A 16,409-nucleotide genomic window follows, 5' to 3' on the forward strand; every position below is an offset into this window, starting at 1 on the left:
TACTAAACAAGCTTTATGATACTTTTTACTGAAATTGTCTATAAGTTTTAGTTTTAATGTTATATGAACTTCAACAGTGAATAAAAACTGATTTTTTCGAAAAATCGTGAAAATTTCAAACAACCATTACTTCAAAACTAATTGACTGATTTAGCTCATCTTTGAATTTGATCAAGATAATCTGCTATAAAATAAGTGTAAAAAATTTCATTAAAATCCGATAAGAACTGTGGGTGCTATCGTAATGACAAGACCAGTGATAATCATAGGGATTAGAGGTACATTCGATACATCATAAATAATAAAAGAAATACTTTTAAAATATAAAATAGCAGTGAAATTTACAGGTTATTTTGTGCACAATAAAATACAACTGACGAAACCGGATTATAATGGGACAAGCATAAGTTATGTGGAATGAAAACCATATTTTCAACATTTTTTGATTCCATTAAAATTTTCAAGGCTATCAAATTATTGGAAGAAATGGTCAAAATGTAAAGTTTAAGGTCATAAATTAAAGCTTATTAGTCAAGTTTTATAATACTTTTTACAGAAATTCTCTATGAATTTTAGTTTTAAAGTTGTATAGACTTTAAAAGTGATTAAAAACTGATTTTTTCGAAAAATCGTACAAATTTCAAACAGCCATAACTTCTAAACTAATAAACCGATTCGGCCCATCTTCGAACTTAACCGTGGTAATTACACATAAAATAAGTGGAGAAAATTTCATGAAGATCGGGTAAGAATTGTAGACGCAATCGTGTCCTCAAAAGTGCGTTATATTACATCAATATATATATATATATATATATATATAACTATTGTATGTGTCCTCATGGTCGATTTTTCAAGGGATTTCGTCGTAAACTATCATAATTAGTTGAGTAGAGTTCAAAAATACCATTCGTTAAAAAATTTATATATATATATATATATATATATATATATATATATATATATATATATATATATATATATATATATATATATATATATAAATTTTTTAACGAATGGTATTTTTGAACTCTACTCAACTAATTATGATAGTTTACGACGAAATCCCTTGAAAAATCGACCATGAGGACACATACAATAGTTAGATTTTTAAAAAAATCTACCTAAAAAGTAAGCTTTAATCTCGAAACACACTATGCTTCTTTTTGTGCTTCTTTGGCATTTCCTTCATTTTCAGAATTAGAAGAGCTTTTAGCGCTACTGCTACTTGATTCCTTATTTTTTGGTGGTACTTCAGGCGCTGTTAGTGATATAATCAAATTAAATGTTTTATGTTTCAAATTGAATATATATAAATTCAATGTAAAATCAAATTAAATATTTGTTCCCAGTATTGAAAAATCGATTAATACTTAAATTCCTATAAGTCTTTGAAAATGAGAGCATCATTTTTATACCTTTTGGTTTAGATTTTTTTGGTGGTCGGAGCAAATCTGAAATTTTCGCTCTAATGTGGTCTCCATACGTATCTCGCTCCAATAACAACTTCTCTCCGATTAATTGTTTGTTAGTTTTCAAATAGTATTCAAATATATCTGAAATATAAACGTTTCAATCTATAAACCGTCCTAAATTTGCTTATTAATTTACAGTCGAATATTTTTGTTATTTATAGTACAATTTTTGGCTCTCATATAATTTATATCACAATTTCATTAGACATTGCGTCAATATAATAATAAGCGTATGTAAAGAAAATTTAATCACAAAAAATAAATAGTAATGACTCTACTAATTAACTACATAAACAGGCCAATTAACGCCCAGAGCCTAAGTTTTTATTCCCGACTTTTTTTTTAATTATTAACAGTGTTATAACTAGAAATTTTTCAAATAGAACTTATTATCTTTTTTACCACAGTGTCTTTGTTACTCTGTACAAGTACGTAATAACGTCGATACAAAAGATTTAAAATATAAAAAATGTTTAGATACTTGTAAATAGTAAACTATAATCACAATGCTATTAACTATATTGAAAATGTTACCTCGTACAGCTAGAGCCATGGTAGGATTAATCGCTGGCCTTGGTTTGCTCTTGGTTTTATTACAGCTTTTTCCCTTTACACTGTGCTCTTTCAAATATTGGGCACCAAACAATGACATCGCAATATTTTTGACGAATATTGAATTTGTCGTTGCATTATAAACCGAATCATCATAACTTTTTTTCGGCAACCATACGTTATGACCTAAATGTATCTAAAACATTATTTAAAAAATTTATAGAGACGATTACGTATAAGATGATTTTATATTGAAAAAATTTAAATTATCATGTTGGTGTCAATGCGCACATATCCAACCTCCGGAGGACGATTGATATCTTGAATAGTAAGATTTGCATCACTCGAAGTTGGTTTTATTTGATTCTTTTGAATATTTCCATCAACTATATCATCAAACACTATCTCTATTAATTTATTTTCCTCTACATTTGTAATTTATGACAGAGTGATTAGCTTGCCAAGTCTGGTCGCACCTAAGTATTATGATCGAATATTAGGGCGCTACTGGAAGATGGACTCGGCCTTCCAGAACCGGATGTTGATGTAATTATTTTATATGCTCAGGGTCGTTAGTAAACTTTAAAATTTTGTGAGAGAGGAGAGGAATGATGAACAGGCTGAAATAAATTTATTTAAGACTTTGCTTTCAATTTTAATAATTATAAGCACCTTGCTTTTATATTTTTTCTTTAATTACAATTATAACCTTATGACAAACTAAATTCTTATGACAAACTAAATGCGTCCCCTGGACGTTTCCACACTCCCACCCGCACACGTATTTTAGGCGTCTTCCGGACGTAACACACACACACACTCTTTTTAAAAAACCGTCCACCGGACGTTAAACCTTTAACCTTAATAAACCTCGATAAAAAACCGTCCACCGGACGTTAAACCTTATTTTCCTTAATTACTAATTAAAAAAAACCGTCCACAGGACGTTAACCCGCATTTCCTTATTTCTAGTGTCCACCGGACATATCCTAAACCTAACTTATATTTTGTCCACCGGACTTACATCACAAACACAATTTCTTTTAATTAACATTACTTTGACTCTATTTAAAACTCTATTTTCTTTTGTATTTTCAATATCATCACAATCTTTTCACCCAAAATTTCATGACTCTAATTCAACTAAAATTCCAATATAAATTTCCCACATTAACTCATTTTGATTACAATTTATCACTTCCTTAATCTATAATTAACTCACTGATTTTACACCCATTAATTAATTTATTTATTGTTTAAATTAAGTATTAATTAATTAATCTTTCCTTATAATTTTCCACTAATAATTTTACCAGTAATTTTATACATTAATTTACTTCACAATAAAATAATCCGTTTCTTTCCATTTTACTCAATAACAATATATCACAACTCTAGCGTCCTTTTTACGACTTCATTTTATTTAGATATTTTAATTAATTAACTTAAAATTAATTTGTGATTAAATCGTGACTAGAATTACGTTATGAATTGACTAGAAATTCAGCCATTGAGTTGGCGTTACTCGGTCTTGAATCTTACTGACGAATTCGAGTAAATTAAAGTTTATTTATGAATTAATTCAGCCACTGGAATAAATTCCGGCCTCAATTAATTTATTGACGTGATCGAATAATTTATTTAGTTAGTTATTTACGCGGGAAAATTATTTTATTCCAGCCAAAGGCCTCGGATAAAATAAATTCAGAGTTATAGACACAATGGCGAATAAGAGCGGCGTGACACAACTTTTGAAAAACACGAGGCGCGTGGTTGTAATGGCCAACGGCCTACAACTTCCAATTTATATACGCGAGGACCAACGGAAAGATATTAATTAAATTAATTATAATTAATTCTGCCATTGGAATATAAATTCCGGCCTTAATTAATTATAATTTTACCTGATGAATTTTACAGCAGCAACCAGATGAGACTCGTAGCTGATGTCCGGCTATTTCTCCAATTGTCGTCCAATTTTCCTTACAGGTGAATCGGCTCTTCTGGTTCTCGATTGTCCGGGTTGTTCTTGCTCCAGATTGTTAAGGTCCTCGTCTTGCCTCGTATAGAATGGTGTAGATGATTCGTCCAATCACTCTAGTTGTTCACTAACTTTCACTTAGGCGTCCATCGCCTTCGGTCGTCCGATTGACTCTCTTTGGGTGTCCAACGAACTCTCTCGATTTTTGGCACGGCACTCCCTTATAACTCTTCGATTCACCCCCGGAAAACTCATCCCTACTAAATTAATTAACAAAAAAAAGGGCGGATGTTCGGGTCTCACTGATTAGCGACACCCAGTGACATGTCGAATCACTCAATTTAATAAACCGAATTATAATTAGGGCCCGTTATCGACCGTGGACAAATCCAATTTTAGAAATAATTAAATAGTTATTGGGATCTATTTTACCCTGTTACAAATTCCAACTTCACAAATTTCTCTTTCGGGATCATGTATTTTTATTTCTTCATTTTCTTCTTTTCCATAATAACCGTTTTTTTCGTTTTCTTCATTATTTCTTTCTCTGTTACTTTCAGATTGATAAAGTGCTACTGCTCCAATATTTCTATCTTTATATACGTTTGAATATTGTTCATAATTAACTTCACTTAGTTCATTGTCATTCTCAATTCTTTTAGACTTACCCGTGTAGGAACCGCCAGGCATACAACGATGCCGATGACTGGCCTATTAATGGCTTGCAATCATTGGCCGATGATCAAAATACAAGTATTGGGCCATTAATGGTTGATGAGTGGCCCATGGATCTTGTATCGAAATCGCCAGTGATACACTTGGCCAGTCATTCAGCCAATGGTTGGCCGATCAATAGATAACCTTGGTTGGCCGATGATCGAATTACATTAATAGGCTAGTAATATTTGATAACTGGCCCATGGATTTTGAATCGAAGGCATTAGTTAGACAATCGGCCAGTCATCCAGTCGATGGTAGATCGATCAATGATTATCGATGGTTTGCCGATGATTAAAATAATTCTTAACCCAGTTGTAAGCTAGAGAAGGCTGACAGTATTTTGATCACATTTTTCGCGCTATAGTATAAGTGGATGAAAAATTAATCTATTATTAATTTCATTAAAAATATTAAAAATATTTAAATATTGAAAATATTTAAATATTTAAAATATTCATTAAATATTTAAATATTTAATGAAATATTCCTTTAAAATATTTATTTTATTTTATTTTGCTTAAGTTTTTTTTTACTAACAAAAAGTGATTCTTGTCTTTTTTTTTCTTTTTCAGTTTGAAATTTAAATGAGTTATGTTTTACATTATTATTTTTTTTTCTTTGCAACTAGACTATAGATTCATATACTTGTGGAAATTAGTCGAGATTATGAACTATTGTGAGACCTCGCTCCCTACACGTGGTGTGTTAGATGAAATTATAAAAAAAATATTACTTATTTTATTTTATTATTTATTATGTCGCACAATTATTATCGAGTAAAAAAACACTATGAATTAAAGTCTGTAGATGATAATGGTGGCGATGATGATAGTGGAGTTAGAGATGAGGTGAATAAATTTGAAGATTTGGAGGTTAACCATTTAGAAACTCCAAGTAATGAATCACTATCAAATACTATTGATCACAGTGATCAAGTGATTGAAAATAGTGGTGAATTTAATTATTCCCGGGTCGAAAAATTTGATCTGATTTTAGTCTAACTGGACTGTACTTGGACTACTTAGTCTGTTATTGAACTTCGATAAAAATTTTAATCTGTTTTTGATCTACCCGGACTGAAAAATTTGACCTGATTTTAGTCTGATTGGACTATTTGATCTGATTTTGATCTTTTATGAAAATTTTAAGCTGTTTTCGATCTGCTACTTTAAAAAACAAACGCGTTACGAGCAGACTAAATTAGATTAATTCGTGAACTTCAAAAAATTTTAGTTCTGAAAATTTACAAGGACAAAACTAGATTAAATCATGGACTTGTATAATTTTTATTTGTAGGCAATATTTATGAAAAAATATTAAGTTGCAGAATTGATTATGTTTTATTTACTATTTATTTACTATCTTTTGTTTAAAAATGTCGGCAGTTAATGAAAATTTGACAGCTTAATTTTTTAGTTGTCTTCATTGAATATTTATATCATTGAATAAAAGTGATAAAACAACTCTTAAAATGTCAAGAATTTTTTCTTATTTACTGGATAAAATTGAAAATATTTTGGCATAAGAAAACATCAAAATTCTTGTGCTACGGAGAAAAATGTTGGCTCGAAATCTACCAATTTTTATTATGCTGTCGACCAAACTTGAAACAGAAAGTAAAGTATCCAAAAAATTACTATATGCTCTTGTAAAAAATTATTATGCTGCATCAAAATTATTATAATGTATGGAAATAATTGATATTGAAGCTCATTGATAAGTTTCTCGCGCGTAATAAGTAATGTGATACAGTATAATCATTTTTTGTAAGAGCACGATAATTTTTTGGATGCTTTACTCCCTGTTTCAAATTTAGTCGACAGCATTGTAAAAATTGGTAGGTTTCGAGCCAACATTTTCTCTGTGTGACATTTTATTATGGAAGCGCATTAGCATGTTTTAAATACCAAGAAAATTAAAATAAATTAATAAATCTAGATTATTATTATTATTTATATTTATAAAAAGTCCTGTATTTGTCCTTAAAAACAATTGAACACAGACTAAATATTATAATAAAAAAGTCTGTTTTTAGTCTAAACGCGATTTAAAACAGACTAAATATCATACGAAAATAAGTCTGATATTAGCCTGGATAAGGAATAGTACGGGCAAAAACAGATTAAATTCTTATATAAAATAAATACGATTTATAAACTTGAATTAAAGGAAAAATATTTGAATTTATCATTTATTTTAAAACAGATCTAATTTTTTGACCCAGGCAATATCACATTATTGTAAGTCACTCTTGATTGTAATTTACAAATAAAAATATTGAAAAGTAATCTTAATGTAATGCTGTTTATTATCATAGAGGCCCACCGCTACACTTTGGTATATCCAGGTACATAACATTAGAAATGGCATAAAAATATATAAAAGTAATCTTAATGTAATGCTGTATATTTTCATAGAGGCCCACAGCTACACTTGGGCATATCCAGGTACATAACATTAAACCTCCCTGATTAAAAAAAATGATTGAAAAGTATTTAAAATGATTTGTTTTTTTATCATTTTAAATACTTTTCAATCCTTCAAATCATTTCTAATCCTGTCTCTTATGGACATTTAACGTGTGAAATCATTTTTAATCATTTTTTTTAATCAGGGCTGGCTAAAAAATCCAATCTGGAGAGTCCGATTGATATAAGTAGATGTAAGGCCCTCTTGATTGTAATTTACACATAAAAATATAGTACATAAATGTTATTATGAAACTGGATACTCAAATAGAAAACGATAGTTATCATTGCGTATTTTACTGGATTTTCTTATAGAGTTCACTAGCTATAGTACATCTTGGTAAATCCAGATAGGAATTCTCTAGACATATAAATTCCATTAAGCTTTCCATTTTTTCTTTTGAAAAATTCTATAGGTATGTATATGGATTTGCAACGACAAAAGCACATTAGGCCCCAATACACTTAATTCTTATTGGATTCTATTGGATTATTTCAACAGGGATAACATTGGGGCTGATTCAAATGGTATCAAAATTAGAATAAAAATAATATTATTTAATTGTAAAATAAATTTTAATTAATAGTTGCCAATTAACTTATGGTGTAATTGATGATACTGAAGGCAGCCGACGTCTAATAATTTTTGGATTTTCTTTTTGACGGTAAATTATAAAAAAAAAAAATTTTTTTTAAATTGCACCTGTAATTTTTTGAATTTTCTACATGTACATATCTTTTATTTTTTATTTTCTTGTAATTGATTTGTTGAAAAAAAAATCTGAAAATTTTTAATTGTCTGCTAACTTCAGGATCATTGTAATTGAAAAATTAATTATAAACAACACGGAAAAAAGAAAACAGGAATAATTGCAGTTCGAACGAGCATTTATTATATTTTCAAATAGTAACGCAGCGCTTTACAAACGAAACTGTAAAAGTTACAGTTTGGCGCCACGCAGCAAGTTTTAGATTTTAAGTATGAAATATTACAGTTTAAAAACGTATTAAGTTTACTTTTTCACACTGTAATATTTAATGAAAATTATCACAGTATTATTCGATAAGCTATAAAACTTACAGTTTTTCCCAGCAAGTTTTACGTTCAAATTTCTAAAACTTGTTTCTCAACATAACGATATTGCCATTATAAACTGTAAATTTTACATTTTCAGTTGGTAATATTCGTGTTTATTCTTTCAAATAATCTAGTTTGAATAGTAATAGAACCCACTAAGAAACGTAAATTTGAAAGTTTCAACATGTAAATTTTCAGTTATTTTTTTAAATTAATGCTATTCATTCAGCAATTTCATCAGTAGAAAAGATAAATTTTAGCTTAGTTAAAGTAAATGTGATTTTTTTAATTTAATTAACGTTGCATCAATATTAATTTGTCACTTACCAATGGTAAATTAAAAAATTTTATTTTCCTAAATTTGATAATTATTTAATTTTCTTTATTTATTTCATTAATACTAATACTTTAGCACTACTAGTAAAATGTCATAAACAGAAGGAAAACTAAAACAAATTAAAGTTTTCATTAGAAAAGATAAATATATGTTAAAGGTTTAATATTAATTTAATCGCTCTAAATAGAATAGTTTAAAAAATTAAAAAGTACAGGTTTCAATGTTCCTATTTTTATTATTAATTATCACTACTTACACATACAATCACATCTTACAATATCGTAGTATTTAAATAAAGAAAAAACTTATAATATATATAAATGATTAAAATTTATGTTTTTTGGCAAATGTATTTTTTACCATTTGGTTGAGATGACAGCAATCAAGTACCATCTGTTTCACTCAGATTAATTATCTGCCAGAGATTTGAATAATTCTCAGATATACCATAAGCCTGAAAATGAACATCAAACTGAGAATCAATTTTATTTGTTATAAATAATATTTCATTCATATTTGTATCATATACAAATGTGTGTTGTGGTATAATTATTACCACAGAAATGTAAAAGCTTTAGAAAAAAAAACACTTTGACCAAGACAAAACATACTTGAGGAACGAATCCAGCGTAATGATTACCATAGCCAGCATAAATAAAATTTTTGTATTGAAGCGAACCTGATGCAACAGGGCTTAATTCGATGTAAGATGCTTCGTTAGCATTGCCAAAGGTATCATCACGATAATTATATTCCATTGTGATAATAGTTTTTGCATGAATAGCTATTACAAATAAAAGAAGCTACAAAATCTTTAAATATGACCAAAAAAATAAATCAGTCTATCGGTTGACCCTGCGGGCCAGCCCCAAAACTTCCCGCTGTTTTCGAGCTCCTTGAGCTCAAAGAGCTAGAAAACATTCTTGTAGAAACATTTCCGAGCTCTTCGAGCTCGAAAATACTTTCGTATACCATTGTTTTCGAAAAAACCGTTTTTTAGCATTTCTTTCTCCCACGATATCTCACGAACGAATAAACCGATTTTGATGGTTGAGACGGCAATTGACGTATTCTATCGAGTTCTAAAGCTGATAAGCTTTTGGAATTTTTTAGTTCAGTTGATTCAAAGATATTCGCGAAAAACCGTTTTTCACCATTTCTTTCTCCAGCGATAACTCTCGAGCGAATTATCCGATCGAGGTAGCTAAGGCGACAATCGACGCGTTTCCTTGAGTTCTACAGCTGATTAGATTTTGAAGTTGATCGTATAAGTCGTTTCTGAGAAATCAATAAAAAACTAAAAAAAAAAAATTTTCTTTTTTTCGTAATTCGCCAATATTATCGAGTCTACTTGATCAAATGATCTGAAATTTTCAGAAAAGTTGATGGCCAACATGCTCTTTCGATTGCCGCCTTAACCATCCAAATCGGTTTATTAGTTAAAAAGTTATAGACCGGTCACACACACACACACACACACACACACACACACATACATATGTTATGTCCAATAAATTTTTTTTTATTCAATTTATTTTATTTTATAAATAAATTTACGAAACTCCTCTTTACAAAAGCACGCGAAAACGCAGCGTCAGTTCTACCATCACGTATGCGTATAAAAATAGTGCGACGATTTTTGCAATAACGATTGACGAATTAATAAAAACTTGTCGTCATTTTCCACCAATGACCACAATTTAATTACTCCCATCAAACATCAATCAAAGTTCTTAAATAGCCTGAGCACCATGGCTCAGGGCCTTAGTTGACTATCAGATCTCATGATCTTGAGCCCTACGGACCGCGAATAACGAAACCGCGAAAATTTTGTGAATCTTATTGCAGGAATCCGCGTTTGCGTTGAAAAGTCAATAAGAGAAATTTTATCTTTTTAATAAGAACCCTATTGCAGGAATTCGCGTTTGCGTCAAAAAGTCAGTAAGATCTTTAAATTAAAATTCTGTTAAATTCAGTTATTGCAGGAATCCGCGTTTGCGTTGAAAAGTCAATAACTGAATCCAAATTGTTTATTAAAAATTCTCAAACAACTATTAAAAATTCGGTTCGATTAAATAGTGATACAAAATAAAAATAAATTGTAATCCAATCTCGAGTCGATTCAGCTCTGCGCATAATAGCCTTCGGGCCCAATAAAGACGCATAACACAATAAAATTGTATTCTAAAAATTTGTGAAAAGTATAGTGTATAAGTGAAGTTCAATTAAAAATATTGTAATTGAAACGTTTAATAAAAAGACTAGAGATCATAACTCCAATCTTCAGAGTTTCATTCGAAAGTAGCACATAAGATTTTATCCTACAACCCCAGCCGCGCCTATTCAACCAAATCCACTCAGGAGGAGGCCGAGTGAGCTGCAAAGTTCTGGAGGGATAAAAGCCTGCCGTGTTAGAAGAAAGAATCATCTAAAGGTAAGTGAGAGACATTTAAAACATTTTCTCTCTATTGATCGATTTATAAATGCAACGTGATCAAGCTCGAAGGCGTTTCGGTTCGTACTCTTCGAAAAACCCACAATAAATAATAAATATAGGAAGTGAAAACCTTCCTCGTATTCTTAACTGTTGTCCGCATCCTCCAAATCGCTCGTTAAATTCTTCTATCGCTACCAAAGGGAGAAATCCCGGATAATTAATTTAAATCTAAGCGGCGGACATAACACATACATACATACATACAGACACTCGGACATCATTCTGAAAATAGTCAGAATAGCTTCCTAGGACCTGAAAACGTCGACATCTGGTAAAATTTCGATTTTCGCAAATCGGGGTAAAAACAATAACTTCCCAATTTTTCGAAAATCGTCGATTTTCTTAGCGGGAAGTTAAAAAAGAAAAAAAATTATTACCGCACTTTCAATTTTTTGTTGACTCGACAACTATTATAATCAATATAACATAAGAAAACAAAAATAAAATTATTAATAAACAAGCGAATTGTATGAAAAGTTTATTTACTTACCAAAAATAATCAATCAACTATTATAATTCACAATCTTGGAAAACTTTCAACCGTACTAAACGACACCACGTGGAACAATAACTTCTCTTGCCCGTGAAACAGAAGATTCTTAATACACGGAAAATAAATTCGACGAAAAATTCCAATATTACTATCGTAATCCTGGACTATACTTTTATTATCTGTAACGATCAAATATATGATACGAAAATTTATAGTTTTTAAAAGATTTTTTATTGTTCACTATCGTAATTTAATTAAGAGTTTGTTGTAATCAATTCAATAAGAAATATTACAATGTTACTATCGTAAATTGTAAAAAAAATAAAAAATAAGATTCAGTTATACTGTTTATTCTTTTATTCTTCCTTTTAATTTACAGTGCTGCCTCTATGTTTTTACAATACTAGCCACGAAAATTACGATAGTTGGATTGTAAATTTTCTGAAATGGTATAGTATATGCCATCTGAAGCGTTTACGTATGAAAGACAAGTGTTGTCACAATACCATAATGTGATGCTTGTGTGAGTGTATATATATATATATATATAATTATATATGGTTATATATAGACCTATATATAAGTATATATAGCCTTATATATAATTAGACCTAATTATACCGGGAAAAAAATGATTTTGCCTAATTATATATGATTATATATAGAATATATATGGTTATATATAGACCTATATATAAGTATATATAGTCTTATATATAATTAGACCTAATTATACCGGGAAAAAAATGATTTTGCCTAATTATATATAACCATATATATAGAATATATATGGTTATATATAGCCCTATATATAAGTATATATAGCCTTATATATAATTAGATCTAATTATATCCCGGGACAAAATGATTTTGCCTAATTATATATGATTGTATATGGAATATATATAATAGTATATATCATAGTATATACCCATCTATAGTTATACATGGGTCTATATATGATTGGATCTGATTAGACCTGACCTATATAGACCCATATATAGTAATTTTTATTATATTTTAGATCTTTAGATCTATATATATAATCAAATATAAAATAATTATATATATATATATCCAATGGGACGGGAAATTCCTAACAGCCGAGACTAGTTTTTACAGTAACAATTAAATATAATTTAAGCTCTAGTTGTTTACAACTTAAGTAGATTATGTTTATTGCGGGAGGCTTAGGCTCGCTGTAACATCTGTTCACCAAACGTAGCCACGGTCACAGGATGGATATAGTAAGACACAGAGGACAAGATAGTAAGATAACAAGATTGTTGTCTTTCTTTAAACATTTTGACTAAAAGGTTTCTAATGAAGAGTACAGAGTTTTTGGACTAGTTGAGTCGGTCAGTTCTGATTGAGCGTTCGTTGTGCGAGTTCAAGTTGTCCTGTTGACCGTGGATTCGTTCTCGAGCCTAGTTTGCCCTAGTATTTGTAAATTATTCGATCGGGTTTTATTTGAATATTATGGGACTGTCGTGTATTACAATTATTATAATTTCCTTTGTAATTAATTATTGTATTAATTAGTATTTAGTGTATTTTGATATTTGTGCGACACTATCTTCATTATATTACTTGTCTAAGTATCATTATTTGTGAACAATATACTTTTAATATTAAATCACTGTGTTGCATAATTATAATTCGTTTATAGTTTAAATAAAATTGAGAGATATTAATATTGAGACCAATACTCGGGATAACGCCCAAGCTTGTAATGACTCCGACATATATATATATATATATATATATATATATATATAATACCATATATAATTATATATATTCCATATATAATCATATATAATTATATATAATTAGGGAAAATCATTTTTTCCCGGGTCGATTTCAATATTATTAACAATAATGTGAAGCAGATAAATACTTGATTAGAGGCATTTTATTAGAGGATAGAACATTTTCTCTATGAGTTATATATTGTAACAAATTGAGAAAAACAATTATCGCTTAACGCAGGAATCGAACCCAGATCGATTCGGCGTCGCGCGAGAGCTTTACCAACTAAGCCATCCCAGCCTCTGCCTAGTTACGTTTCTTTTGCCTACATCTATTAACCCACACTGTCTTCGCAGTCAGTCATATTTTTCAATCTTAAACACAGAATTTAAAATAAAAAGATTTTTGACAATAATTTGGAAAAATGTTACATTTTAGCAAAATACTGAGCAGATTATATGAATTTTTCATAAAACAATTTCGATCGAAATTTTAATATTCTTATATCGATATAAGAATATTAAAATTTTTAATAGAAAAAAATTCGGTTAGAAAAATAATTACAAATATATTTAATTATATAAATTAGTTAACTTATTATAAATAATATAATTCAATTATTTAATTTTAATTTATTTCGATAAAAAATGTGGACTCGGTATCAATTTACTATGCTAGTGCAAGAAAGAGAGAGTAAGTTAGAATTCATTTCTTAAGAAAAAAATTTTCTTCAGCCAAGAAAATTTACTCTATGCTTAAGTCGTTCATACAGCTTGTCTGGAGAAACTATATTACCAACAGAAGAACAGAATTTTGTTGGTACAACGAATTTATTTTCTTCAATCAAAAGATATTGTTATTGAATGAAGTAAATTAAGCTTCTTGTTTAAAAAAAAAATTATTTATCTTAATAAATGTATAAACTTCGGATAAATAAGTTCACTTTTAATACAAGTGAATAGCAAATCTTGGATAAATAAAATTTTTCTTGAATTGAAAAAATCAAGTATCTTGAATTAATAAATAAGTATTTTAATTCAATCGTAAAAGAGTTTTGACTTAAGAAATGATTTATTGACGTAAGATTTAAAATTCAAGTAAATTTAATACTTGCTCGAAGAAAATTCTGGCCTTCCTTCTTTAACCCAAAAATTTTCTTGACTCAAGAAAATTTATATTCAGCCAAGATAGTTTTTTTTCTGTGTAGAATTTTAATTCAAAGATCTTACTGACTTTTTGACGCAAACGCGGATTCCTGCAATAGGGTTCTTATTAAAAAGATAAAATTTCTCTTATTGACTTTTCGACGCAAACGCGGATTCCTGCAATAAGATTCACGAAATTTTCGCGGTTTCGTTATTCGCGGTCCGTAGGGCTCAAGATCATGAGATCTGATAGTCAATTAAGGCCCTGAGCCATGGTGCTCAGGCTATTTAAAAACTTTGATTGATGTTTGATGGGAGTAATTAAATTGTTGCCATGGGTGGAAAATGACGACAAGTTTTTATTTATTCGTCAATCGTTATTGCAAAAATCGTCGCACTATTTTTATACGCATACGTGATGGTAGAACTGACGCTGCGTTTTCGCGTGCTTTTGTAAAGAGGAGTTTCGTAAATTTATTTATGAAATAAAATAAACTAAATAAAAAAAAATTTATTGGACATAACATTGTATTAGAATTTATGTCTATAAATTTTAAATTTTCTGAAACTTATCAACGATATTTTAAAACGTAGTTTTACTATTTTTACATTATAAATAGTATAAGTTCGTGATTGCTAAGGCATTGATGATACTTGACATAGAAATTTTTAAAATTACAGTGTGAGATGTGATAGTTCCATTTTCTACATTAAGGTTCATAATTGAATACCCACACTGTAAATCTTCTCGAACCACTCAACGAATGTTCTTGTTTGATACTTTAATTTTTACACAACGGCTAAACTGTAATTTTTACAGTTTTAAAGAGGAATAAATGATTTTTAAGGAAACAAACTTTCTGTGAGCAAAAGGTAATAATTATTTTACATTTTATTGTGTACGATTTACATTTTTAAACTGTAATTATTACTGCTTAATTTCCAACTAATTTTTTACAGGATAAAATTTAAAAATTTCAGTATACATTTTAACTTTTGTAATTTTTTATATGACGGGCTTGTTTTTACATTTTATTCTGTAACTGTTCCAGTTTTCTTTTTTCCGTGTTCGTTTAAGAGAAACCGTTGACGAAAGAATTCAAAAAAAAATTTTTTTTTGGTTTTTTTAAAATTTCTCAAAAACGACTGGATAAATCAATTTCAAAATTCGATCAGCTTTAGAACTTGATAAAACACGTCGGTTGCTACTTTAACCGTCTTAATCGGTCAATTCGTTTACAAGATATCTTTGATTAAAAAAATAGTGAAAAACGTTTTCTTTCGGATATCTACAAAACAGTTGAATTATTCGATTTCAAAATCTAATCAGCTCTAGAACTTAATAAAACGCGTCGATTGCTGCCTCAACCATCAACATCAGATAATTCGTTTGCGAGATATCGTGGGAGAAAGAAATGCTAAAAAATGGTTTTTTTTAAACAATGGCATACTAAAGTATTTTCGAGCTCAAAGAGCTCGAAAATGTATTCACAATAAAGTTTTCGAGCTCAAGGAGCTCAAAAACTGCGGGAAGTTTTGGGGCTGGCCCGCAGGGTCAACCGATAGACCGATTTTTTTTCTGTGTAGCGGAGAAAATATTTTGTAAATATTTTCATGATGATTTTTTAAAATCCTATGAGAAAGTTATTTTTAAATTATAAAAAAATAAAATTGGCAAAAAAGTATCAAATATTATTATTACTATTATTATAATTATTATAATCAATTTTAAAAAATTATCATGAAAATATTTACAAAATATTTTCTCTGCTACACAGAAAAAAAATGTTATCAAATCATATTCTAAAATATTTTTTTGCAATATTTTCTAGACTTTATTTGAAATGAGAATTTATAAAGTTTTATAATTTATTTTACAACATTTTTCAAATACCTAAACTAAATCAATAG

Source organism: Microplitis mediator, chromosome 9 (assembly GCF_029852145.1).
Source record: "Microplitis mediator isolate UGA2020A chromosome 9, iyMicMedi2.1, whole genome shotgun sequence".
NCBI classification, from domain to species: domain Eukaryota; kingdom Metazoa; phylum Arthropoda; class Insecta; order Hymenoptera; family Braconidae; genus Microplitis; species Microplitis mediator.